The sequence below is a fragment of the Rhinoderma darwinii genome, chromosome 2, assembly GCF_050947455.1.
Source record: "Rhinoderma darwinii isolate aRhiDar2 chromosome 2, aRhiDar2.hap1, whole genome shotgun sequence".
NCBI classification, from domain to species: domain Eukaryota; kingdom Metazoa; phylum Chordata; class Amphibia; order Anura; family Rhinodermatidae; genus Rhinoderma; species Rhinoderma darwinii.
In genome coordinates this window covers 308,615,627-308,640,668 of record NC_134688.1, presented here as the reverse complement: position 1 = coordinate 308,640,668, position 25,042 = coordinate 308,615,627, and the positions used below count along the sequence as shown (strand labels likewise).

The following is a 25,042-nucleotide window of genomic DNA, read 5'->3' as shown; positions in this document are numbered from 1 at the left end:
AATAGTACGTAAGGTGTATAAAAAAACGGAAAGGGAAGGGTTTCTGAACTTGAAATGTGGAAAACAAATCAATTTTTTTTTCCTTTTAGGCCACGCTTATAACCCCGCCCATACACACCCGGTTCAGCCCACACAGTATAATGCTCCCATAGTGCCTCCCCACAGTATAATGCCCCTATAATGCCTCCCACACAGTATAATGCCCCATAGTGCCTCCCACACAGTATAATGCCAAATAGCTGCCCCCACACAGTATAATGCCGACACAGATGCCCCCATACAGTATAATGCCCACACAAATTCCCCCACACAGTATAATGCCTGCACAGGTGCCCCAATACAATATAATGCCCACACAGATGCCCCATACAGTATAATACCCATACAGATGCCCCCATATAGTATATTGCTCCCATAGCTGCCCCATACAGTATAATGCCCCATAGCTGCCCACATACAGTATAATGCCCCTATAGCTTCCTCATACAGTATAATGCCCCCATACCTTCCCCCATACAGTACAATGCCCCCTTAGCTGCCACAATACAGTATAATGTCTCCTTAGCTGCCCCATACAGTATAATGCCCCATAGCTGCCATATACTGTATAATGCCACCTTAGCTGCCCCCATACAGTATAATGCCCCATTAGCTGCCCCACATTACCTCCCCTGTAGATAGCGCCATTGAGACTTCCTCTAGGAGCGGAATCCCCTGCCAGAGCATCGGCGAAACTGTGGCCGACGCTCTGGCAGTGGATTCCGCTCCAGGAATAGCCCCTGACATCACTCTCTAAATGGACAATGACGCCAGTGGTTGCCTCTAGTAGCGGAATGCTTTGGCAGAGGATTGCGCCCCAGGAGTAGCCAGTGCTGTCACTGTCCATATATGGACAGTGACATGAAGGGCTTTTTTCAAGAAAGGCGTCCCCGGAGAGAGAGCTTGCGTTGCTCTGGCCAGGGACTCCATAGTTGAAAGTCAGACATCAATGTCCATATATGGACAGTGACGTCAAGGGCTTCCCCAGGCTCAGTGCTTAAAGTAGCGCTGTGCCTGGGGAGTTCGTGACGAGTGGAGGAGCTCCCTCTACTCCTCCGCTTTGTGTTAATGCTGAAGCAGGGAGCTGATGGTTCCTTGCTTCAGCATTGGTTTCAACTGTATCTGCATCCTGAGGACGCAGATACAGTTGACACCGGGACATACCATTGTCTGCCACGAACAGCGGGACACCGCCCAGAATCCAGGACTGTCCCGCTGAATACGGGACAGTTGGTAGGTATGGTCCTGGGAAAGGCTGGACTACTCAAATAGACATTGGAGTAGGTATCGCTAGGTGACCCTTGAGATTAGGGCCCCAGTGAAGAGGGCTAGATACTGGATTGACTGAAAGTGTGGGAGGAGACTTGGTTAGGATTTCGAGACCCTACTATAAGTACCTTTTGGCCATGCCTGAGTATAGACTTTTTTGACACAATGTCCCCGAGCTAGCGAACCCTGGAAGTGTGTGTCAAAACTATTGGGAGACACTGGGCCCTGGAGGTGCGGGCCGGAATGTGCAGATTACATCTGACAGAAAGGTGGGAAAGCTGTAAAGGAAGTGGAATGTTGTGTGAAGTAGCAGAGTGTGAGTGGTCTCTGGAAGAGATCGGCAACAGGAAATAGTTGTTGTTGATAAGTGTTTATCTATTTAGGTATTAATTAAGATCAAGAGAATGTGCTGGTGTAAAGTGTTGTATCCAGTAGGCCTAGTTCACACTGAGTTTTTTGCAGGCAGAAAAAATCTGCCTCAAAATTCCTGAAGGAATTTTGAGGCAGATTTTGACCTGCCTTCGCCTTCTTGCTCGGAAAGGAGTGGCGCAGATTTTTTCTGCCTCCAATTAATTTCACCACGGCAAGAAAAGACACGCCGCTTTTACCTCCCATTGAAATCAATAGGGCACGATTTCAGCCGTTTTTTGGTGCGAATTCCGATGTAGTTTCCGCTTCAAAATCAGTGCCAAAAAATTCTGTCTGAACTGGGCCAATGTGATAACAGTTACATAGTTACATATTTAATAAGTTTGAAAAAAGACACAGGTCCATCAAGTTCAACCTATAATCCTACCGTGTTAATCCAGGGGAAGGCAAAACCCCCATGAGGTTGATGCCAATTCCCTAGGGGAAAAATTCCTCCCTGATTCCAAATATGGCAATCAATTAGAATAAATCCCTGGATCAACGTCCCATCTCCAGAATCTAGTATTTATAACCAGTGGCAGATCCTCATATGGGCGGTTCAGACGCTCAGACCCACCCATATAGCCCTCAGGAATTATTTTACTGCAAGGGGAGAGGTGTATGGCTGCTTAAAGGTTAACTAAAAAATGTAAAAAAAAATTGGACAAGTCTGGAATTATTTTACTGCAAGGGGAGAGGTGTATGGCTGCTTAAAGGTTAACTAAAAATTGTAAAAAAAAATTGGACAAGTCAAATTGGACATGTCAAATGTTCTGATCGGTGGGGATCCGAGCATTGAGACTCCCACCAATCGCTAAAACAAAGTGGCAGAAGCACTCAGCTGAGTGCTGTGCCACTTTGTTTCTGATAGTCTTTCCTCTGATAGCCTAGCAAGCGGTGTACGGGCTCAATAGAAAGTCTATGAGTCCGTAAACCGCGCCGAGGAAAGACTATCAGAAATTAAATGGAACAGTGCTCACCCGAGCACTTCTGCAACTTTGTTTTAGCGATCGGTGGGGGTCTTGGACCCCCATCGATCAAAACTTCTGACATATCACTATGACACACCAAATGTTTTTTAAAAGTTTAGTTACCCCATGGGGACTGAATTTATTGGTCTGATTTAATGTATGGGCCTAGGGTCTTAATTTTCTTAGGAGTCTGGGGTATAAAACAATTTAGGTTGTTTAGTTTCTGAATATTTGTGTTGCTATAGACACTGAAAATGGCTGCAGAATCAGGCAAAGATTTCTCATCAGGAGAAGTCGCCATAACCTACTCTCGCATCAGAGAAGAAATCACTTGTGAGTCATTGGATTTATAGATCTGTCCCGTCTCCTGATATGTCTGTTATAGGAAATCTTTGTATTCTGTAAAAAGTCTTTGTGTACCCAGGACTAATAGACAAATGCGTGTTACCATTCCCATTGTCAAGAGGATGTGCGATGTCAATATGTAGGGACACAGCCCTTTGACAAGGGGAATCATAACACTCATTTGTCAATGCTCGCACAGAAAGGTGGTGTTTAATAGAGACACGACGTGGCAGGGCGGTGGTGGAAAAGGGGGGCCCAAGCTTGTGGAACAGCCCAGGGCCTATGGTCTACTTAATCCGACACTGCTCATAACCTGTAATATTATATTTTTCAAGGAAGGCATCAAGGCCCTTCTTGAACTTGTTCAAAGAATCAACCATCACAACATCATGTGGCAGAGAGTTCCATAGTCTCATTGCTCTCACAGTAAAGAATCCCCATCTGAGATGATGGTGAAACCTTTTTTCCTCTAGACGTAGAGGATGCCCCCTTGTCCTTGTTACAGGCCTAGGTGTAAAGATATCATTAGAAAGATCTCTGTACTGTCCAATTTTATATTTGTACATTGTAATTAGATTGCCCCTAAGCAGTCTTTTTTCTAAAATTAATAGCCCCATGTTTGATAACCGTTCTTGGTACTGCAAACCGCCCATTCCCTTAATTACCTTGGTTGGCCTTCTTTGCACCCGTTCTAGTTTAACCATGTACACAGGTGCCCATAATTGTACAAAATGTTCCCCATGTGGTCTGACTAGTGATTTGGATAGAGGCAAAACTATGTTCTTGTCATGAGTATCTGTGCCTCTTTTGATGCATCCCATGATTTTATTTTACTTTGCAGCAGCTGCCTGGCACTGGTTGCTAAAGGTAAATGTACTGTCCACCAATATCCCCAAATCTTTTTCAGTCGTAGTTTTACCCAGTGTTTTACCATTGAATGCATAATTGTAAAATCTGTTTCCTCGACCCAAGTGCATAACCTTAGATTTATCCACATTAAACTTAATTTGCCATTTCTCTGGCCAAACCCCCTGTTCCCCAGATCACTCTGTAGTATTACATTATCCTCCTTTGTGTTTACTACTTTACAGTGCTGAAAATCATCTGCAAACACTAAAATGATACTCTATAAAGTACAAGGTCATTAATAAACATTAAAAAGAAGAGGGCCCAATACTGACCCCTGTAGAACCCCACTGGTAACAGTGACCCACTCTGGGGATGTACCATTAATAACCACCCTCTGTTTTATATCACTGAGCCAGTTGTTGACCCAATTGCACATATTTTCCCCCAGTATAAGCATTTTCATTTTATATAGCAACCTTTTATGCGGCACAGTATCTAACGCCTTTAAAAAGTCTAGATACACCTCATCCACAGCCTTACCCAGGCCCAGTCTAGAACTTACCTGCTTATAGAAGCTAATTAGATTGGTTTGACAGGAGCAATCCCTCATAATCCCATGGTGGTACTGCGTAAACAGTTTATTTGCATTGAGATAATCAAGAATAGCATCTCTTAGAAAACCCTCAAATTTTTTACCCACAATAGTGGTCAAACTGACAGGTCTATAGTTTCTGCAATAGTAAATTTAAGGGATTGTAGTAGTGTTCACTTAGCCCCTTAGGGACGCAGCCTAGTTTGGGCCTTAAGGCTCAGAGTCCATTTTTCAAATCTGACATATTTCAATTTAGGTGGTAATAACGTCAGAATGCTTAAACCTATCCAAGCAATTCTGAGACTGTTTTCTCGTGACACATTGGACTTATTAAAAAAATGGCAAAATTTTGAGAAAATTTTGAAAAAACAGCATTTTTCAGAATTTAAATGCATCTGCTTGTAAAACAGATGGTTATACCACCCAAAATAGTTACTAGTTCACATTTCCCATATGTCTACTTTAGATTCGCATCATTTTTTGAACATTCTTTTATTTTTATTTTTCTTGGACGTTACAAGGCTTAGAACATAAACAGCAATTTCTCATATTTTGTAGAAAGTCTTGTTTTTAAGGTACCTGTTCAGTTCCGAAGTGGCTTTGAGGGGCCTATGTAATAGAAACCCCCATAAAACACCCCATTTTAAAAACTAGACCCCTTAAAGTATTCAAAACCGCATTTACAAAGTTTTTGAACCCTTTAGGAATTTCACAGGAATTTCAGTGGAATTCTTGCTGAATTTCAATTTTATTCCATTTTTCTTTCTGTAACACAGAAGGTTTTTACCAGAGAAACACTACTAAATATGTATTGTCCAGATTCTGCAGTTATTAGAAATGTCCCAAATGTGGCTCTAGTGTGCTCGTGGACTAAAACACAAGCCCCAGAAGCAAAGAAGCACCTAGTGCATTTTGTGGCCTCTTTTTTTATTAGAATATATTTTAGGCAGCATGCCAGGTTTGAAGAGGTGTTGAGGTACCAAAACAGTAGGAATCCCCCAAAAGTGACCCCATTTTGGAAACTACACCCCTCAATGAATTGATTTATGGTTGTTGTGACCATTTTGACCACACAGTTTTTTCACAGCACGTATTTGAATTGGGCTGTGAAATTAAAAAAATGTAATTTTTCCAATAAGATATAATTTTTTATCAAAATTTGTTCTTTTCACAGGGAACAAAATACCCCATTTTGTTGTCCAATTTGTCCTGAGTGCGGCAATATCCAATTTGTGGTGATAAACTGCCGTTTGGGCCCATGGGAGGCCTCCGAATGAAAGGACCACCATTTGGCCTACAGGAGCTTTTCTGGTGCCAAGTCATGTACGCAGAAGCCCCTGAGGTACCAGTACAGTTAAAACATCCGAGAAGTGACCCCATTTTAAAAACTACACCCCTTAAGACATTCATCTAGAGGTGTAGTTAGCATTTTTACCCCACAGGTACTGTGTAAAAGATAATGCGCAGCAGATGGTGCAGTGTGAGATTTGCAATTTTCTATATATCTATGCCATTTCAGTGTCAAATATATTGTGCCCAGCATGCGCCACCAGAGATATACACAAAACTGTAATGTGGGTTCTCTTGGGTACGGCAATACCCTACATGCGGCTGTTATCAGCTGCCTGGGCACACAGCAGGGCTCAAAAGGGAAAGATGAGGGGGATAAGCTGTGCGGAGTGGATTAGGGTAGATTCAAAATCTAAGGGATGTATGGTCAATTTTAAAACACTTTCATACAGAGCCCTGGTTTTTCGGGACACGTGTCACATTGATATTTTGTGTCCTCCCTTATCCCCCTCTTATAGCAGACTTTGCACCTCTTTTGACTTTTTCCCTTCTTGCCAGTTTGGGGAACTTCTTCTGGAAAGTGTTGCCCTGGTACGATGCGTGTGGGTTCTTGATAATGATGTGCACGGTCATCTTCTTATACCACCTCGCATGGCGCTGTAGGGCTTCAGGACTTGATCTGACAAGTCCACCCCTCCCATGTACCTATTGTAGTCCAGGATGCAGTCTGGTTTGGGTGTCTCTGTACTGATACCTCGTACAGGTACATGGGTACTGGTGTGGCCATGTATTGTTGTCAATACAAGGACATCTCTCTTGTCTTGTACTTGATACACAATATGTTGCTGCTAGAATGTGCCCTGCAGTCACCCCTTCTGAGTGTTTGCCAAAGCAGAGTCTTAGGGAGGCCTCTCAGATTTCTTCTAGCAGTGCCGCATGCCGCAGGACTTCTGGAAGCGAGGCACTTGAAGAGCGGGACGCCGGTATAAAAATTATCCAGGTAGAGCTGGTAACCCTGGTCCAGTAGTGGGTGCACCAAAAGCCACACAATTATTGCATTAACTCCCAGCAAGGGGGGGGGGGGCATTCTGGGGGCTGAATACTGCTGTCCTTCCCTTCATATATCCTAAATTTGTAGGTATACCCTGATGCAGTCTCGCACAGCTTATACATCTTCACACCATACCTTGCCCTCTTACTCGGCAGGTACTGGCGGAATTGAAGCCTCCCTTTAAAATCTACCAAGGACTCATCAATAGAAATAAACTTCTCGGAGGTGTATGCTTGGGAAAACCGGGCACTGAAACAGTCTAATAGGGGTCTCCGTTTATACAAACGGTCAAAACTGGGGTCATCTCGGGGTGGGCACTGCTCATTATCAGTATAATGTAAGAAGCGAAGTATTGCATTTTTTATTTTTTTTATTTTTAGGTTCCAGTTCAGTTCTGAAGTTGCTTTGAGGGGCCTATATATTAGAAACCCCTATGAAACACCTCATTTTAGAAACTAGACCCCTCAAAGTATTCACAACAGGATTTAGAAAGTTTATGAACTCTTTAGGTGTTTCACAGGATTTTAGAGCAAAGTAGAGGTGAAATTTACATATTTTTTTTTAAGAAAATCCTTTTTATTCCATTTTTTCCTATAACACAAAACGTTTTACCAGAGAAACGCAACTTAATACTTATTGCCCAGATTCTGCAGTTTTGAGAGATATCCCACATGTGGCCCTAGTGCGGTAATGGACTGAAGCACCGGCCTCCGAAGCAAAGGAGCACCATGTCCGGTTTGAAGAGGTCTTGTGGTGCCAAAACAGTGGAAACCCCCCAAAAGTGACCCTATCTTGGAAACTAGACACCTTGAAGAATTCATTGTATTTTTCATGGGGTGCATGCTGCTTTTTGATCAGTTTTTATTCTATTTTTAAGTGGTGTGGTGACTAAAAAACAGCAATTCTACTATTATTTTTGTATTCTATTTTTTTTTACAGCGTTCACCATGCGCTATAAATGACATATTCTCTTTATTCTGCGGCGCGATATGATTACGGCGATACCAGATGTTTATAGTTTTTTTAATGTCTTATGGCGTTTGCACAATAAAATACTTATTGTAAAAAATAATTTTCTTTTTGTATTGCCTTATTGTAAGAGCCATAACTTTTTTATTTTTCCATCAAGAAAGCCGTGCAAGGACTTATTTTTTGCGTAACGAACTGTAGTTTCGATCATTACCATTTTTAGGTACATGCGACTTTTTGATCTCTATTTATTCCATTTTTTGGGAGGTGAAGTGACCAAACAATTGTGATTCTGGTTTATTATTATTTTCTTTTACCGCTCGGGATAAATAACGAAATAATTTTGTAGTTCAGGCCGTTACGGACGTGGCGATACCAATTATGTATAGTTTATTTGTTTGGTTTGTTTATATATTTTTATTAATAATAAAGGACTGATAAGGGAAAAGGGGGAATTTTTACTTTTAGCACTTTTAAAACTTTTATTTTCTTATTTTTAGACATCTTTTTTTTAACTTTTTTTTTAACTTTATTACTTTGTCCCACTAGGGAACTTGAGGGCAGGAGGCCCTAATTGCAATTCCAATACACTGCACTACATGCGTAGTGCAGTGTATTAGAACTGTCAGCTACTCACTGACAGCAAGCACAGTGGGTCCTGACTTTACCGGACGCCATTGTTAGGTGTCCGGTTGCCGTAGTCACCATCACCGGCCGCTATCGTGTAGCAGGCCGGCGATGGTAGCTTAACCCTAAAAAGCCGTGAATGCTATTGAACGCAACTTTTAAGGGGTTAATCAGTGGGGACACAGCGATCGGTCCCCGCTGTAGGAGCTGCGGCAACCGCTGTACAAGACATCAGCTGTCACAGCTCCTGCATGTGTCGGGAAGACGGCCGAAATGGCCGTTACACCCGTGACGTACTATTCAGTCATGGAGCGCGAACGGGTTGGTTTCCATGACGGAATAGTACGTCACTGAGCGTTAAGGGGTTAACTGATTGCCCTGCTGCGCTAAATAATATACAATAGTGGCAGGACGTGAGCCTTAATCCAAAAAGTAATCTCTATTGGATTTATTTAAAATGATACAAAAAAAATAAACACCCTGGTGAAAGTGTTTTAGATACAATTCTGACCAGAGTTTCAGGACTATATCCACTAGTGTCACTTTGTTTTTGTGTGCACTAGGGACCAACTAACATCTGTCTACACAATTCCCACACTAGCATGCACAGTGATCACAAGTCCTCTTGTTTGTGTGGGAATTCAAGTCCTTTCCTCTGTATGTTGAGGGCTGCTGGTTTGCTCTGACCAGAGCGGCCTCCAGCTTCTATACTTTTCTGGCAGATTGTCACTATATCAACCCCTTAGTGACCAGCCTATTTTAGGCCCTAATGACCAAGCTATTTTTTTCGATTTTCTATAGTGGCATTCAAAGAGCTATAACTTTTTTATTTTTCTGCCAACATAGCTGTATGTTTTTTGCGGGATTAGTTGTACATTTTAATCGCACCATTTTGGGGTACATATAATTTTTTGAATAACTTTTATTAACTTTTTTTGGGGGGAATAGAAAAAAACCCTGAAATTCCACCATTGTCCTATGCGTTTTAAATTGACGCCGTTTACTGGGCGGCGTAAATAACATGTTACCTTTACTCTATGGGTCGGTACGATTACGATGATAACACAAATGTAGAGGTTTTTTATGTTTTACAACTTTTGCACAATAAAAACACTTGTGAACTAAAATTATTTGTTTTTGTATCGTCTCTTTCCAAGAGCCGTATTTTTTTCATTTTTCTGTCAATGTAGTGATTTTGTGGGCTTGTTTTTTTGCGGGACGAGATGTAGGTTTTATTGGTACTGTTTTGGGGTACATAGGATTTATTGATTAACTTTTATTATGATTTTTTTGGGGGGCAATGTAAAAAAATATCAATTTCGCCATTGTTTTTTGTGTTTTTTTTTTACAGTGTTCATCTTGTGATTTAAATTACATATTAACTTTATTGTTTGAGTCTTTACGGTCGCGGTGATACCATATATGTGTACTTTTATTTATTTTTTTACACTTTTAATGAATAAAACCACTTTTTATGGAAAAAATTGATTTATTTTTTTACTGTAATTTTTATTAATAATCTTTATTTCACATTACTTACTTACTTTTTTAGTCCCATTAGGGGACTTTACTATGTGATCTTCAGATCGCTGATATAATGCTTTGGTATACTTAGTATACCAGAGCATTATTGCCTGTCAGTGTGAATCTGACAGGCAATCTATTAGGACGTGCCTCTTGCGCGTCCTAATAGGTATGTGCCCAGGGCAGACCTGGGGGCTTTTATCAGGCCCCCGGCTGCCATGACACCCCATTGGAGGCCAGCGATTGCATTTGCGGGCCGCCGATGAGTGGCAGAGGGAGCTCACTCCCTCTGTAAAAAAAGTTAAATGCAGCAGTTGCTATTGCTATAACGGGTTAAACGGCCGCGATCGAAGTAAACTTAGATCGCGGGCATTGGAGCAGGTGCCACCTGTGCAGGGCTTAGACTGAGCCGCCGTAAAAAGATGGCGTCCCAGCCTAAGGCCCCTTAGGGACTGCCGTGAAAAGGCGTATTGGTGGTCACTAAGGGGTTAAAGGGGTTTTCCACTACCTGACAACGGATGACCTAACCATTGGATAGGTCATCAGTATACGATCAGTAGGGATCCAACACCAGGACCCTGCACCGATCAGCTCAAGTGAATAGGAGCAGAGCTGCAGTACTGCAGCATGGCCACAATGCAATGTACAGAGCCAAAAGCTGCCGGTTCTGTAAACTGCATACTGTGCAATGACATCCGGTGCATGATCTGGGTGTCAGACCCCCACTGATCATATACTGATGACCGATCTGGTGGATAGGTCATCAGTTGTCCAGTAGTGGCCAACCCATTTAATTTTACTGCTTCAACATGTTTCACCACCCTTTTTTACTGGCCTTCAGGGAACAAACTGGCAGCATAATGGGACAATAGCAGATAATGGCAGAGGCAACCTGATCACAGCATTGCTGCTGCTATATACTCGTAACCATGCCCGCCCTCCCTGTTCACACACCCCCTGTATCCAATCAAGAACCAGGCAGACGCGGCTAGAGAACTCAGCGCCGCCTATCTTCTAATTTAAGCGGGGCGGGAGCTGAGAGTATGAGATAGAGTAACCATGGAGACCAAACAGCGCATCCTCACAGCTATTAGATCTCCTGATAAAGAAATACCGCAGAAGAGTGCATTGCAGAGAAATCTTGTGTATAGGGACTGTAAATAGATAGTATTAAACCAGTCTCGTAAAACTCACACATTATCAGGACATATTAGATGGATATATGTGACACCCTTTGATACTTCACTCGTGTAAGGTGACACTCACAGGCAGAATCGAATGCATGTCTGAGGATCAACATAAAATATAGTTGCTGCGTATTACTAATGATGCATAGGGTCTAGACTCCTATTATACTCCTACACCGCACAAAAAACAGCCAAAATTGACATTCTCATTAAGTTCTGCTGGACCAACAGATTTCATCCATCTGCATTCTACCTGAAGACTCCTTTTATCTCAGTTACGCCCTCTACAATGTTTGGGAACAACCTAATTTCCCGTAAATTTGACAGAAATAGGATTACCCTGATGTACCGTATGCAGGGGTGGAATCTGGCCGGTTCGCCCGGTTTTCTCGAACCGGTTGTTAAGATTACAGCCGTTTCGCAGAACCAGCGTGAAGCGGGAACCCGGAACCGGTCCCCTGCACTCAATTGTATGCACGTCCTTTGGACACGGATATAATTGATTTGCCTTGCTCTACCCCGGCGGGGCATAGCATGCCTCGTCAATTCGGCGCTTTAGCGATGACGCAGACGGCGTGAAGACATCATCGCGCTGCTGTTTCGTTCTGTTGTATGAGGCGTGGCGTCGCTGGTGGATGGAGCGGGAATGGGGACAGGTAAGCATAGAACAGGGGGCAGTTTGGGGTCCCTATCTACAGGGGTCTATATAAGGGTCCCTATCTACAGGGGACTATATAGGGGGCCATAGCTACAGGGGACTATCCAAGGGGCCCTAGCTACAGGGGACTATACAGGGGCCTATCTACAGGTGACTATATAGGGGGCTGGAGCTACAGGGGGCCCTATCTACAGGGGACTATATAGGGGGCCCTATCTACAAGGGTCGCTACAGGGGGCCCTATCTACAGGGGACTCCAGAGAGGGCCCAATCTACAGGGGATTCTACATCATAACAACCAAGCTCAATACATGTATACAGCACCAAAGAGAAGCTCAGTACATATATATACATCTCCAGAACAAAGCTCAGCATATAAATACAGAACCAGAATCAAGCTCAGTACATAAATATAGATCCAGAACCAAGCTCCATACATAATTACTGCACCGAAACCAAGCTCAGTACATATATGCTGCACCAGAACAAAGCTCAGTACATAAATACACCAGAACCAAGATCAGTACACATATACAGCACGAGAACCAAGATCAGTACAGATATACAGCACCAGAACCATGTTCAGGACATAAATACATCACCAGAACAAAGCTCAGTGCATAAATACAGCACCGGGATCAAGCTCAGTACATATGCATCATAACAACCAAGCTCAAAACATAAATACATGTACTGAGCTTGGTTTTGGGTTTGATAGTATTTTACCACTCCCAATCCAAGGTGATGGTGGATGGAGCTATAGAGAGCTTCTACATCTATAGAGCCCAACAACATAGTGTCCTTCATCTGTATCCCCTCTAGTTTTAAAAATATAGGTCTGACGTATCCCTGATGTACGAGGGTAATGCGTCGACAAAGGGGCATAGTACGTTCCAATGTTCTGGTTTATACTCCCCATTCATTGATACAACTGGTCTTCCTTTTAGAGTTACTATCCCCTTATGGATTTTGGGAAGTGAGTAGAACGTGGCCAGAACTGGAAATTTTAGAAACAAGAAGTCATACTCCTCTTTATTGATCAGTTCGGAGGACACTCCTAGAAGTAGTCTATCAAGTTCTTTCAGAAAAGCACTGGTCGGGTTCATGCCCAACTTCCTATAGAATGTAATATCTGACAATAATTCCAGACTTAGGGATTTGCCGTTTGAGGAATACTCGACCACCACATTCCCCCCATTATCTGAGGGTTTAATAGTGATGGTCTCCAGTGTATTTAAATTATTGAGCCACCTTGTCTTTCCTCCTAATGTCTCCAAATCCTGACACACAGTTTTTTTTGTTTTAGATTAGTGAAAGGTCCCAAAGATCTGTCCCTTTCATTATGCCCCATAAGGTCCACCAGAGACCTCACTGCTGGTAGATCACTTGCCTCCAGATTATTTGCAAGGCAAACACATCTATCCAGTGCGTCATAGTGTATAAACCACTGGAGCTTTCTAATGAATAGGGAAATGTCCTTAGTCCAAGCAAAGAGAACTTACTTCTCGGTTGGTACAAATGATAGGCTTTTTTGAGAACTATGAGTTCTATCTCAGTCAAAACATGGATGGACAGATTCACAATTTGCATGCTATCAGTAATTACTGATCCTAAACCTGATTCGCAGAAGTTCGGTTCCGTGGGGGGGATTGGTTTAGAGGTGGGACCTGGGCTAAAATAGCTGCCTTTGTTCAGCCCTGATTTTGTTGTACATATTAACCCTTTGTGGAGCTCCCCGTCTATATGACCTGCCTCTATAAGTCTATATGTATATGATCTACCTCTTCCCCCTCTACTTGAGCCTCTTCCTCTGTCGACACTTTGGCTATCCTTCTCATAGTCAGAACAATCAGCTTCTGAAGAAGAGAAGTCCTGATCTCATTCTCTGGGATGGGGTTTAGCCAAAACATAATAGGCCCTATTTTCCGTGAATTCTTGTAGATCCCTTATAAATTGTTGGTGTTTTCTGTCACTGATGATATTCTGGAACCTTTCTATCACCCCCTGCATGATGGCCTCTTTCTTGTCAAATTGGGGATCAGTTTTTAACTTTAAAATCTGTTCCCTAAGGGAATTTAATCACTTGGATTTATTTCCCAGGAGCCCCATTCCTCCTCTAAGAGAATTTGCATAAAACTAAGGGAACTGGCTGTAGCTTCTGTCTCAGACTTGTTCATTCGGTTCACACTGAGTACCCTGTCTGCTGGGGTCAGAGTGATTCGCTGCCCCCTTGGAACTATATTGTTTTTGATATAGCTTTCCAGTGACTGCATCTCCCATCATGTAACAATATAGGCCTTATAGACCTTTGTTAACACCTTAAAGAGGCTCTGTCACCACATTATAAGTGCCCTATCTCCTAGATAGGGAGATCGGCGCTATAATGTAGGTGACAGTAATGCTTTTTATTTTAAAAAACAATCTATTTTTAACACTTTATTAGCGTTTTTAGATTTATGCTAATGAGTTGCTTAATGCCCAAGTGGGCGTATTTTCACTTTAGACCAAGTGGGCGTTGTACAGGGGAGTGTATGACGCTGACCAATGAGCATCATGCACTCCTCTCCATTCATTTACACAGCGCATAGGGATCCTGTTAGATCCTTTTGTGCTGTCTTATACTTACACATTAACAATACTGAAGTGTTTAAACAGTGAATAGACATTCCACGGAATGTCTATTCACAATCTCTGCACTTATATGAAAAATATGCAGTTGTGCCGGCCTGAGGGGAACATTTCTTCTGTTTGAAGAGGAGAATTATCAAGGCCCTAAAATTAGGGAACTAGGAAGGGTAGGGCCCAAACATATCTGCTGGAAGCGAGAGCGCCCGTATTATACCAGGACAACACTTCCCAGCAAAATTGCAAATGTGCAGAGTGTGGACCAAAAGGGGGATAAGGAAGGACATTTATCAGTGCGACACTGGCCTGTGCAGAAAGGATTGACTACAGCGTAATACACATCTATGGATTATTTTATTGTTTTTTTTAACCCAATTATTATACCACCTTACTATGCCCCTGATGTACTCTGCCCGGCTTACATGTGCCCCCACATTATAAACGGAAACACCAGCAATATTCAAACAAATCTACTATCAAGAAAATCCACGCTCCAAAAGCCAAATGGTGCTCCCTCCCCTCTGAACCCCACAGCGTGCCCAAACCGCAGTTTACTTCCAAATATATGGCATCGCTATACACGGGAGAACCCTTTTAACAATTTTTGGGGTGTGTGTCTCCAGTGGCACAAGCACGACATATTTGCTACTGAAATAGCATGTCTATGTAATGATGGGGGTAGGGAAACGGACAAGTGAGCCCTAATCTACCCGCCACTCTGTCCCTGCCTACTTGCAACGACCCGCCCTAGTCGACAGGGTACAACTGGGCGGCGGTCCCTACGCTCAGTAAGTGCACGAGACAAACAGACAAGGGTACACAAAGCTAAGGGAAAATGGGGCAGTTGCCCATGGCAACACCTTGAACAACAAGAGTGGTGAACGAGCCGAGTCAAACCAGGAGTGCACGAGGTACCAAACGCAGAGCAGGAGAGTAGTCAGTAAGCCAGGGTCAGTATGGAGCAGGATCAAATAGTAGAAGCTGTAGCTGGGCCAGGCAACCACACGAGAAGAGTCACAAGCAAAGGAGGAACAGGAAAGGCAGGTATAAATAGACAGAGGGCGGGAGCAAGCTCCGTCTGGCCAGGCTGCGATAGGCTCTTCCACTCCTAAGCCTGCCATCCTGAGTGGTGTAAGATGGAGTCAGTCTCAGAGACATAGACTCAGGTGCAGACTGATTACCTATGGGCGTATACACAGAAGTTGTGCCTGGCAGATCCTTTACAGTACCCCCCCTTTTATGAGGGGCCACCGGACCCTTTCTAAGTGGACCTGGTTTAATGGGGAAACGAAGGTGGAACTTCCTGACCAATACCCCAGCGTGAACATCCCTCAGGCCCGTATCCTCTCCAATGGACCAGGTACTGGAGGGAGCCTTGGACCATCTTGCTGTCCACAATCTTGGCCACCTCGAATTCCACCCCCTCAGGGGTGAGAACGGGAACAGGAGGTTTCCTCGAGGGAGCCAACGACGGGGAGCAGCGTTTAAGGAGGGAGGCATGAAACACGTCGTGTATTCGAAAAGATGGGGGCAACTCCAGTCGGAAGGAGACAGGATTTAGGACTTCAATGACCTTATACGGCCCAATAAACCGGGGAGCAAACTTCTTGGACGGGACCTTAAGGCGCAAGTTCCTAGACGATAACCACACCAGATCCCCGACCATAAACAAGGGGTTAGCAGAACGTCTTCTATCATCCTGAGTTTTTTGTACGCTCTGGGACGCCTCTAGGTTTTTCTGAACCTGGGCCCAGACTGTGCACAGTTCCCGATGAAAGACCTCTACCTCGGGATTGTTGGAACTACCAGGTGAAACGGAGGAGAACCGTGGTTTAAACCCAAAATTACAGAAAAAGGGGGAGACCCCTGACGAGTTACTGACCCGGTTATTAAGGGAAAATTCGGCGAGGGGAATGAATGAGACCCAATCATATTGACAGTCAGAGATAAAACACCTTAAATATTGTTCTAGAGATTGATTAGTCCTCTCAGTTTGGCCATTAGTTTCAGGATGGAAGGCAGAGGAGAAGGACAGTTCAATCTCCAACTTTTTACAGAAGGCTCTCCAAAACAATGAAACAAATTGTACCCCTCTGTCCGAAACAATATTGACAGGGACCCCATGGAGACGCAGGATGTGTTTGACAAACAAGGTAGCTAACGTCTTGGCATTGGGTAGTTTCTTTAGGGGCACAAAGTGGCACATCTTTCTGAAGCGGTCTACTACAACCCACACCACCGACTTGCCTTGAGATGGAGGCAAATCGGTGATAAAATCCATGGAGATATGGGTCCAAGGTCTCTGGGGAATGGGCAAAGAACCTAGTAAGCCCGCTGGTCAGGACCTGGGAGTCTTGGACCTAGCACAAACCTCACAAGCGGCGACGTAGGCCTTAACGTCTTTAGGCAACCCAGGCCACCAATAGTTTCTGGCAATGAGGTGTTTGGTACCCAGGACGCCTGGATGACCAGATAGTGCGGACTCATGATTTTCCCTAAGTACCCTTAGCCGGAATTGCAGGGGAACAAACAGCTTGTCCTCAGGAAGGTTCCCGGGAGCTGAACCTTGATCAGCCGCAACTTCAGAGACTAAATCAGAATCAATAGAAGAAATGATTATACCTGGAGGCAAAATACAAGCAGGATCTTCCTCCGAAGGAGGGCTGGCCATGAAGCTACGCGACAGTGCATCGGCCTTAATATTTTTAGACCCAGCCCTATAGGTAACCAAAAAGTTGAATCTGGTAAAAAAATAGCGCCTATCGAGCTTGTCTCGGGTTTAGCCTCCGGGCAGATTCTAGGAAAACCAGATTCTTGTGGTCGGTAAGGACCGTTACCTGGTGCCTAGCCCCCTCCAGGAAGTGGCGCCACTCTTCAAATGCCCATTTAATGGCCAAGAGTTCGCGGTTGCCAATATCATATTTACTCTCAGTGGGCGAAAACTTCCTGGAGAAGTAGTCACAGGGACGGAGATGGGTGAGGGACCTTGTACCCTGGGACAAGACAGCCCCCACTCCCACCTCGGATGCGTCAACTTCCACGATAAATGGCTCCATTTGGTTGGGCTGAACCAGCACCGAGGCCGAGATAAAGCACTTCTTAAGGACCTCAAAAGCCTGGACAGCCTCAGGAGGCCAGTGGAGGAGATCAGCACCTTTGCGAGTGAGGTTCGTAAGAGGCTTAGCGATGACCGAGAAGTTAGCAATAAATCTCCTGTAGTAATTAGCGAACCCCAAGAAACACTGCAACGCCTTCAGGGAGGCAGGTTGGACCCATTCCGCCACAGCCTGGACCTTGGCGGGGTCCATGCGGAATTCATGAGGAGTGAGGATTTGACCCAAAAATGGTATCTCCTGTACCCCAAACACACATTTTTCGGTTTTCGCAAACAGTTTGTTTTCCCGAAGGACCTGGAGCACCTTCCTGACATGCTCAATGTGGGAGGACAAGTCCTTGGAAAACACCAGTATGTCATCAAGGTACACTACAAGAAATACCCCCAGGTAATCTCTTAAAATCTCATTTATGAAATTCTGGAAGACCGCAGGAGCATTACACAACCCAAAGAGCATGACGAGGTATTCGAAATGACCTTCGGGCGTGTTAAACGCAGTCTTCCACTCATCCCCCTCTTTGATGCGGATAAGGTTATATGCCCCCCGTAGATCAAATTTAGAGAACCATTGGGCCCCCTGAACCTGATTAAAGAGATCAGGAATCAAAGGAAGGGGATACTGGTTCCTTACAGTGACCTTATTCAAGTTACGGTAGTCAATGCATGGCCTAAGACCACCATCCTTCTTCCCTACGAAGAAGAAGCCAGCACCTACCGGAGAAGTAGAGGGGCGAATGTAACCCTTGGCCAGGCATTACTGGATATACTCTCTCATGGCTTCACGTTCAGGACAAGAAAGATTAAATATCCTACCCTTAGGGAGCTCAGCTCCTGGTACCAATTCGATAGCGCAATCGTATTCTCTATGAGGAGGTAACACTTCGGAGGCCTCGTTAGAGAAAACATCAGCGAAGTCCTGAACAAACTCAGGTAGCGTGTTCACCTCCTCAGGGGGAGAAATAGAATTAACAGAAAAACATGACGTCAAGCATTCATTACCCCATTTGGTAAGCTCCCCAGTATTCCAGTCAAACGTGGGATTATGCAACTGCAACCAGGGAAGGCCTAAAACCAAATCGGACGATAATCCCTGCATCAACAGTACAGAGCACTGCTCCAAATGCATGGAGCCAACAAGGAGTTCAAAAACAGGGGTATGCTGTGTAAAATAACCATTAGCAAGAGGAGTGGAGTCGATACCCACTACCGGGACAGGTTTAGGCAAATCAATCAAAGGCATAGCTAGAGACATAGCAAATTCCACAGACATGATATTAGTAGAAGACCCTGAATCCACGAAGGCACTGCCGGTAGCAGACCTACCACCAAAAGAGACCTGAAAGGGAAGCATGATTTTATTATGTTTCATATTTACGGGAAATACCTGTGCGCCCAAGTGACCTCCCCGATGATCACTTAGGCGCGGAAGTTTTCCGGCTGCTTATTCTTACGCCTAGGACAGGTGTTCACTTGATGTTTGTCATCCCCACATTAGAAGCAGAGACCATTCTTCCTGCGGAACTCTCTACGTTGTCGGGGGGACACGGAGGCCCCGAGTTGCATAGGTACCTCCGAGTCTTCCGTGGAAGAGCGAAGCAACGGGACCTCGGGAGGCATCATGGGGGAGTCAGAGGGGAAAACACAAAAACATTCAAGTTGTCGTTCCCTGAGACGTCGGTCAAGTCGTACCGCTAAAGCCATAACCTGGTCTAGGGAGTCAGAAGAGGGATAGCTAACTAGCAGGTCTTTCAGGGCGTTCGACAGACCCAACCTAAACTGGCACCTTAAGGCAGGGTCATTCCACCGAGAAACTATGCACCACTTCCTAAAGTCAGAACAATACTCCTCAACAGGTCTCTTACCCTGACGTAAGGTCACCAACTGACATGTAGGGTGTTTCTAAAACCGGGAAACACAGCATAATAATTAGAGAGCTGTCTTGTTATGGTGGCACAAGCTGGGCACCACATATTGACATATCTATGGAAAAAATCCCATTTTCACTCTGCAACATCGAGTTCACACTAATTTCTGCAAAACACCTGTGGGGTTAACATGCTCACTTCACCCCTAGGTGAATACCTTGTAGTCACTTCTGGGGGGTTTCCACTGCTTTGGTCCCACAGGGGCTTTGCAAATGCGACATAGCGCCCAGAAACCAATCCAGTAAAATCTGCACTCCAAAAGCCAAATGCCATTTCTTCCCTTCTGAGACCTACTGTTTGTCCAAAAAGCAGTTTATTACCACATATGCTTTTTCTCTCTTATTCCTTGTGGAAATGAAAAAAAATTAGCTAAACCTACATTTTCTTTGAAAAAATTTAGATTTTAATTTTTACGGCCTAATTCTAATAAATTCTGCAAAAAACTTGTGGGGTCAAAATGCTCGCAATACCTCTAGATAACTACCTTGAGGTGTGTAGTTTCCCTTTTGGGGCATTTCCATTGTTTTGGTACCGCGAAAGCCCTTCAAACCTGACATGGTGCCTAAAATATACTCTAATAAAAAGAAGGCCCCAAAATCCTCTAGGTGCTCTTTTGCTTATGAGGCCTGTGCTTCAGTCTATTACCACACTAGGGCCACATGTGGGATATTTCTAAAAACTGCAGAATCTGGGCAATAAATATTGAGTTGTGTTTCTCCGGTAAAACCCTCTGTGTTACAAAAAAAAATTGATTCAAAATGAATTTCTACAAAAAGAAATGACATTTGTAAATTTCACCTCTACAATGCTTTAATTCCTGTGAAACATCTAAAGGGTTAAGAAATTTCTAAATGCTGTTTTATAAGGCCCTCAAAGTCACTTGGGCAGCACGGTGGTTCAGTGGTTAGCACTGTTGTCTTGCAGCACTGGGGTCCTGGGTTCAAATCCAACCAAGGACACCATCTGCAAGGAGTTTGTATGTTCTCCGTGGGTTTCCACTGGGTACTCTGGTTTCCTCCAACACCGCAAAAACATACCAATAGGGAGTTTAGATTGTGAGCCCCAATGGGGACAGTAAAAGAGGACCTCTGTACAGTGCTGCGTAATATGTTGGTGCTATATAAGTAACTGAAATAAATAAACTGAACTGGCCCCTGTAAAAATAGCCTTTTGAAAAAGTGAGAAATTGCTGCTAAAAATGTCTAAGCCTTGTAACGTCCTAGAAAAATAAAAGGATGTTCAAAAAACTATGAAGACATAAGGGGGATGTTAATTAGCAACAATTTTGTGTGGTATAACTGCCTGTCTTGCAAGCAGATACATTACAATTTAGAAAAATGCTAATTTTTGCAATTTTTCGCTACATTTTGGTGTTTTTCACAATTAAATACTGAATGTATCGAGCAAATGTTAACAGTAACATAAAGTCCAATGTGTTACGAGAAAACAGTCTCAGAATCGCTTGAAGTTATTACCACATAAATTGATACATGTCAGATTTGAAAAATGAGACTGTCAGGAATGTCAAAAGTGGCCAAAGAGGGAAGAGGTTAATAAAAAAACAAAAACTTTTTGGGATTTATTTAAAATGATATAAAAAATAAACACCCTAGTGTGAAAGTGTTTTAAATACAATTCTGACTAGAGTTAAGGCCCTTTTACACCGGCCGATAATTGGTCGGTGCAGCGAGCGCTGATCAACGAGACATCGTTGATGGGCGCTCGTTTGCTCCTATCACACGGACCTATGGATAGGGATGAGCGGTAATCACTTCGATTTGCTATGTGCCAGTCCTGTGGAACAGACCCTTTCATGATAGATTTCTTAAATATAAGAAATAAGGGTCTGTCTATCACGGTACTTAATTCCTTTGTCGGGGCTGTATACCATCTGGACCTGGTGATTTGTCTATTTTAGTGTTTTTAAAGGAACAGTGTCACCCAAATTTTTTTTTTAATATGTTAAAGATGTTAGTGCTTTATTTAAAACGTTTGGATTAATTTGTGTGTTTGTGTGTTACTTTTTTTTATTTTTACACTTTTTCTTCCCTATGGGGGCTGCCATTTTTTTTTCCATTTCTGTATGCGTCGATTAACGACACATACAGACATGGAATACGGCAGCTCCAGTCCCATAGGGACTGCGAACGGGGCCCGTTCCATCCACTATCGTGTATGCCGCTGTGTGGGAACGGCGCATGCGCCGCTCCCACACAGTTCAATTTGAAATGCGCGCCGTCCGGCGCCATTTTCCTGTGGACCGGAAGTCGCGGCCGGACAGTAAGATTACTACTTCCGGTCGCGGCTTCCGGACTTGTGCACATGGAGCAGCGGCAGCAGACGGAGCGGATGGACCGGAGGGAGCGGCGGCGACTGGAGCAGGTAAGTTATTTCTATGTATGTTCGTGTTTCAGCGTGTTTACTACTGTATGTTAACCTTCTACACTGTGTGTTAGCTCAAAAAATGGTGACACACAGTGTAGGAGGTTAGACCGTTCATACCCCTCGTTTCTCCCGGCACTAGCCAGGAAAAAGAAGGGGGGGATTCTGAGAGCTCACTAGAGCGAGGGATTTTTACCCAATTTTGCAGCATAAAGCAATGTGGTTGCTTTACCACATGCAATGCTGCAATTTTGGGAATGGCTCCATCTAGTGACCAGTGCTGGGAAATATTATAAATTGAATCCAATTTATAATATTTCCTGACTCGTGAAAAAAAATAATAAAATAGAACAATGTTTAATCACCTATACACTAACTGTTTAATTAAAAAAAAAACAACATGTTTTGCTGGCAACACATTCCCTTTAAGGTGGCGCTGCACTTCTTGCTGGGTTAAGCAGGTGACATTTAATGGAGAATTTACTTTATCCCTAATCATGTCTTCTGACCTTGGAGTTTCCTGAGTAAATACAGTAGAGAAAAAAGCGTTGAATAGATTGGACTTTTCCTCATCCTCCTCCACTATTACACCCAGATTATTTTTGAGAAGGCCAACACTTTGTTTCTCATTATTTATGTATTTGAAAAATACTTTTGGGTTATTTCTACTTTCTTTGGCATCAAGTCTCTGTTTCAATCTTTGCTACATTTATTTGTCTTTTACACTTTTTTTTTCTTTATAAATATTTAACCCCTTAAGGACACGGCCAATTTTGGCCTTGAGGACAGAACAATTTTTTCATATTTCCCTCTTTGCATCCTGACGCTCTTAACTCTTTTAGTTTCTGTACGACGTAGTTGTATGAGACTTTGTTTTTTGCGGGACGAGTTGTACTTTATATAGGTACCATGTTTTGGTACAAATACATTATCGTTTAATTTCTATAAATTTTTATTTTGGCGAAAATGCAGAAAAAAAGCAGTTCCACAGCAGTTTTAATATTCATTTTTTTTACACCATACACCGATCATCATAAATCATGTTATACATTTGTTGTACAGGTTGTTACGGTCGTGGCGATACCAAATATGCTTATATTATTTCATGTTTTGGGACTTATATTTAAAAAGTTTATTTATTATAAAAAAATGTGTGTTTCTGTGTATTTTTTTTACTTTTTATTTATTTATCATTATTTTTTTTTACATCCATTTAACAATTATTTTTTTTTAATCCCATAAAGGGATTTATCATTTTGATTTTTATTTTGTAACTGTAATGTACTGGCATAGATCTGTATGCTAGTACATTAGCCTGTGTACTGATTGTACACAGGCAGTTGTTAGGACATACCTCAGTATGCCCTAACAACAGGAAATATGTTCAGACAGCCCTGGGGTCCTTCAATGGACCCTGGGCTGTCTGGCCATACAAGTTATGGGCTTTGATCGCATCACAGTTATCTTCTGTGACGCGATCAAATTGCAGTCCCCTCTCCTTGAACGCCGCGATCAGCTTTCATCGTGGCATTCAAAGGCTTAACGGCGGAGAGAAGATGTTTCTCTTCTCTCTGCTGTCAGAGCGGGGCCATGGCTGTGTATTACAGCCATGGCCCCGCTCTCAATCGTGCGCACAGACGGCTGTCACACAGGACGAGAATGCTCGTCCTAATGCGCGAAGTACCCGCCGCTCAGGACGAGCATTCTCGTCCTGTGTCGGCAACCAGTTAATGCCTCGTCACTACCATCTTGCTTTCTTGTTATCGGTTTTTTTCACGGATGCAAAAGTGCAATCTGCAGCTCTTTTGCTTCCGTGAAGAAAAAAAAACGGTTACCCAGTGAATGGGAGCAAACAGAATCCAAATGAAGCAAAATAATTACCATTGAAATCAATGGTAATTCAAATGGAAGCGATGCTTTCCATTTGGATTTCTGGTCATCCCTTCCTCTGACGGAAGAGACCTAAATGGGAGACGACGATAGTGTGAACTTAGCCTGTTTTATTTAACCATATCGGTTTCATCCAGTTTCTAGCTTGCTTATTCCCATAAGGAATATATTTTTATAGGACCTATTTAACCTCTTCCCGCCCTGCTCCGCAATAGTACATCCTGCAGAGGGGTTAGTTCCCGCATCAGGACGTACAGTTGCGGAGTAGTTCCCGGCGCACACTGTCCTAACGGACAGTGTCCGGGAACCGGGAGGTCAGCTTTCCCCGACAGCTGACACTCCAGCCTTGCCGGTCAGTGGACCATCGCCGCTGATTTCTGCAATTAACCCCATAAATGCGGTGACAGATTGCCGTCGCCGCATTTAAGGGGTTTGAAGTGATCGTGGGGGCTACTGATGCTTGTCACGGCAATCGGAGGTCAGACAATGACCTCCGGGTTGCCATGTACGGAAGCCTCGGAGGAGCAGCCTCCGGCCGGTCCTCCAAGGCTTCCTGTCAGTGTGACTGTCACGTCACAATGACAGTTGGAATGCATTACACTACGTGTGTAGTGTAATGTATTGCAGCAGCGATCAGAGTTGCAAGTCTCGTAGTCCCCTAGTGGGACAAGTAAAAAAAGTTTACAAAAAAGTACTAAAAATGTTTTAAAAAAGTGTAAAAATAAAAGTTAGAAATTATATAAACAAACACTGCATTTTTTTCCTATAATAAGTCTTTCATTATAGGAAAAAAATGAACACGTTAAAAAAAGTACACATATCTGGTATCACCGCGTTCGTAACGACCCCAACTATAAAACTGTAATGTTATTTTTCCTGCACGATGAACACCCCAAAAAAAAACAATAAAAAACTACACCAGAATCGCTAATTTTTGGTCACCACCCCTCCCAAAATAGAGAATAAAAAGTGATGAAAAAGTCGCATGTACCCAAAAATAGTACCGATAAAAACTACAACCCGTCCTGCAAAAAACAAGTCCTTACACAGCTTTTTTGACTGAAAAATAAAAAGTTACGGCTCTCAGAATATGGTGACACAGAAAATAAATTATTTGATAAAAAAGTTATTTTATTGCGCAAACGCTGCAAAACATAAAAAAACCTATATACATCTGGTATCGCCGTAATCGTATCGACCCGCAGAATAAAGTAAAATTGTCATTTATAGTGCACGGTGAACGCCGCAAAAAATAAACTAAAAAACATTGTCAGAATTGCTTGTTTTTTGTCACCCGGCTTGCAAAAAAATGTAATAAAAAGTGAT

General features: G+C 43.3%; 1 protein-coding gene across 1 annotated transcript in view; it reads right to left on the bottom strand.

The window, feature by feature from the left end:
• The window catches only part of DEF6 (DEF6 guanine nucleotide exchange factor), a 328,222-nt gene that overhangs the window by 59,422 nt on the left and 243,758 nt on the right, over positions 1–25,042 (bottom strand). The window lies entirely within an intron of this gene.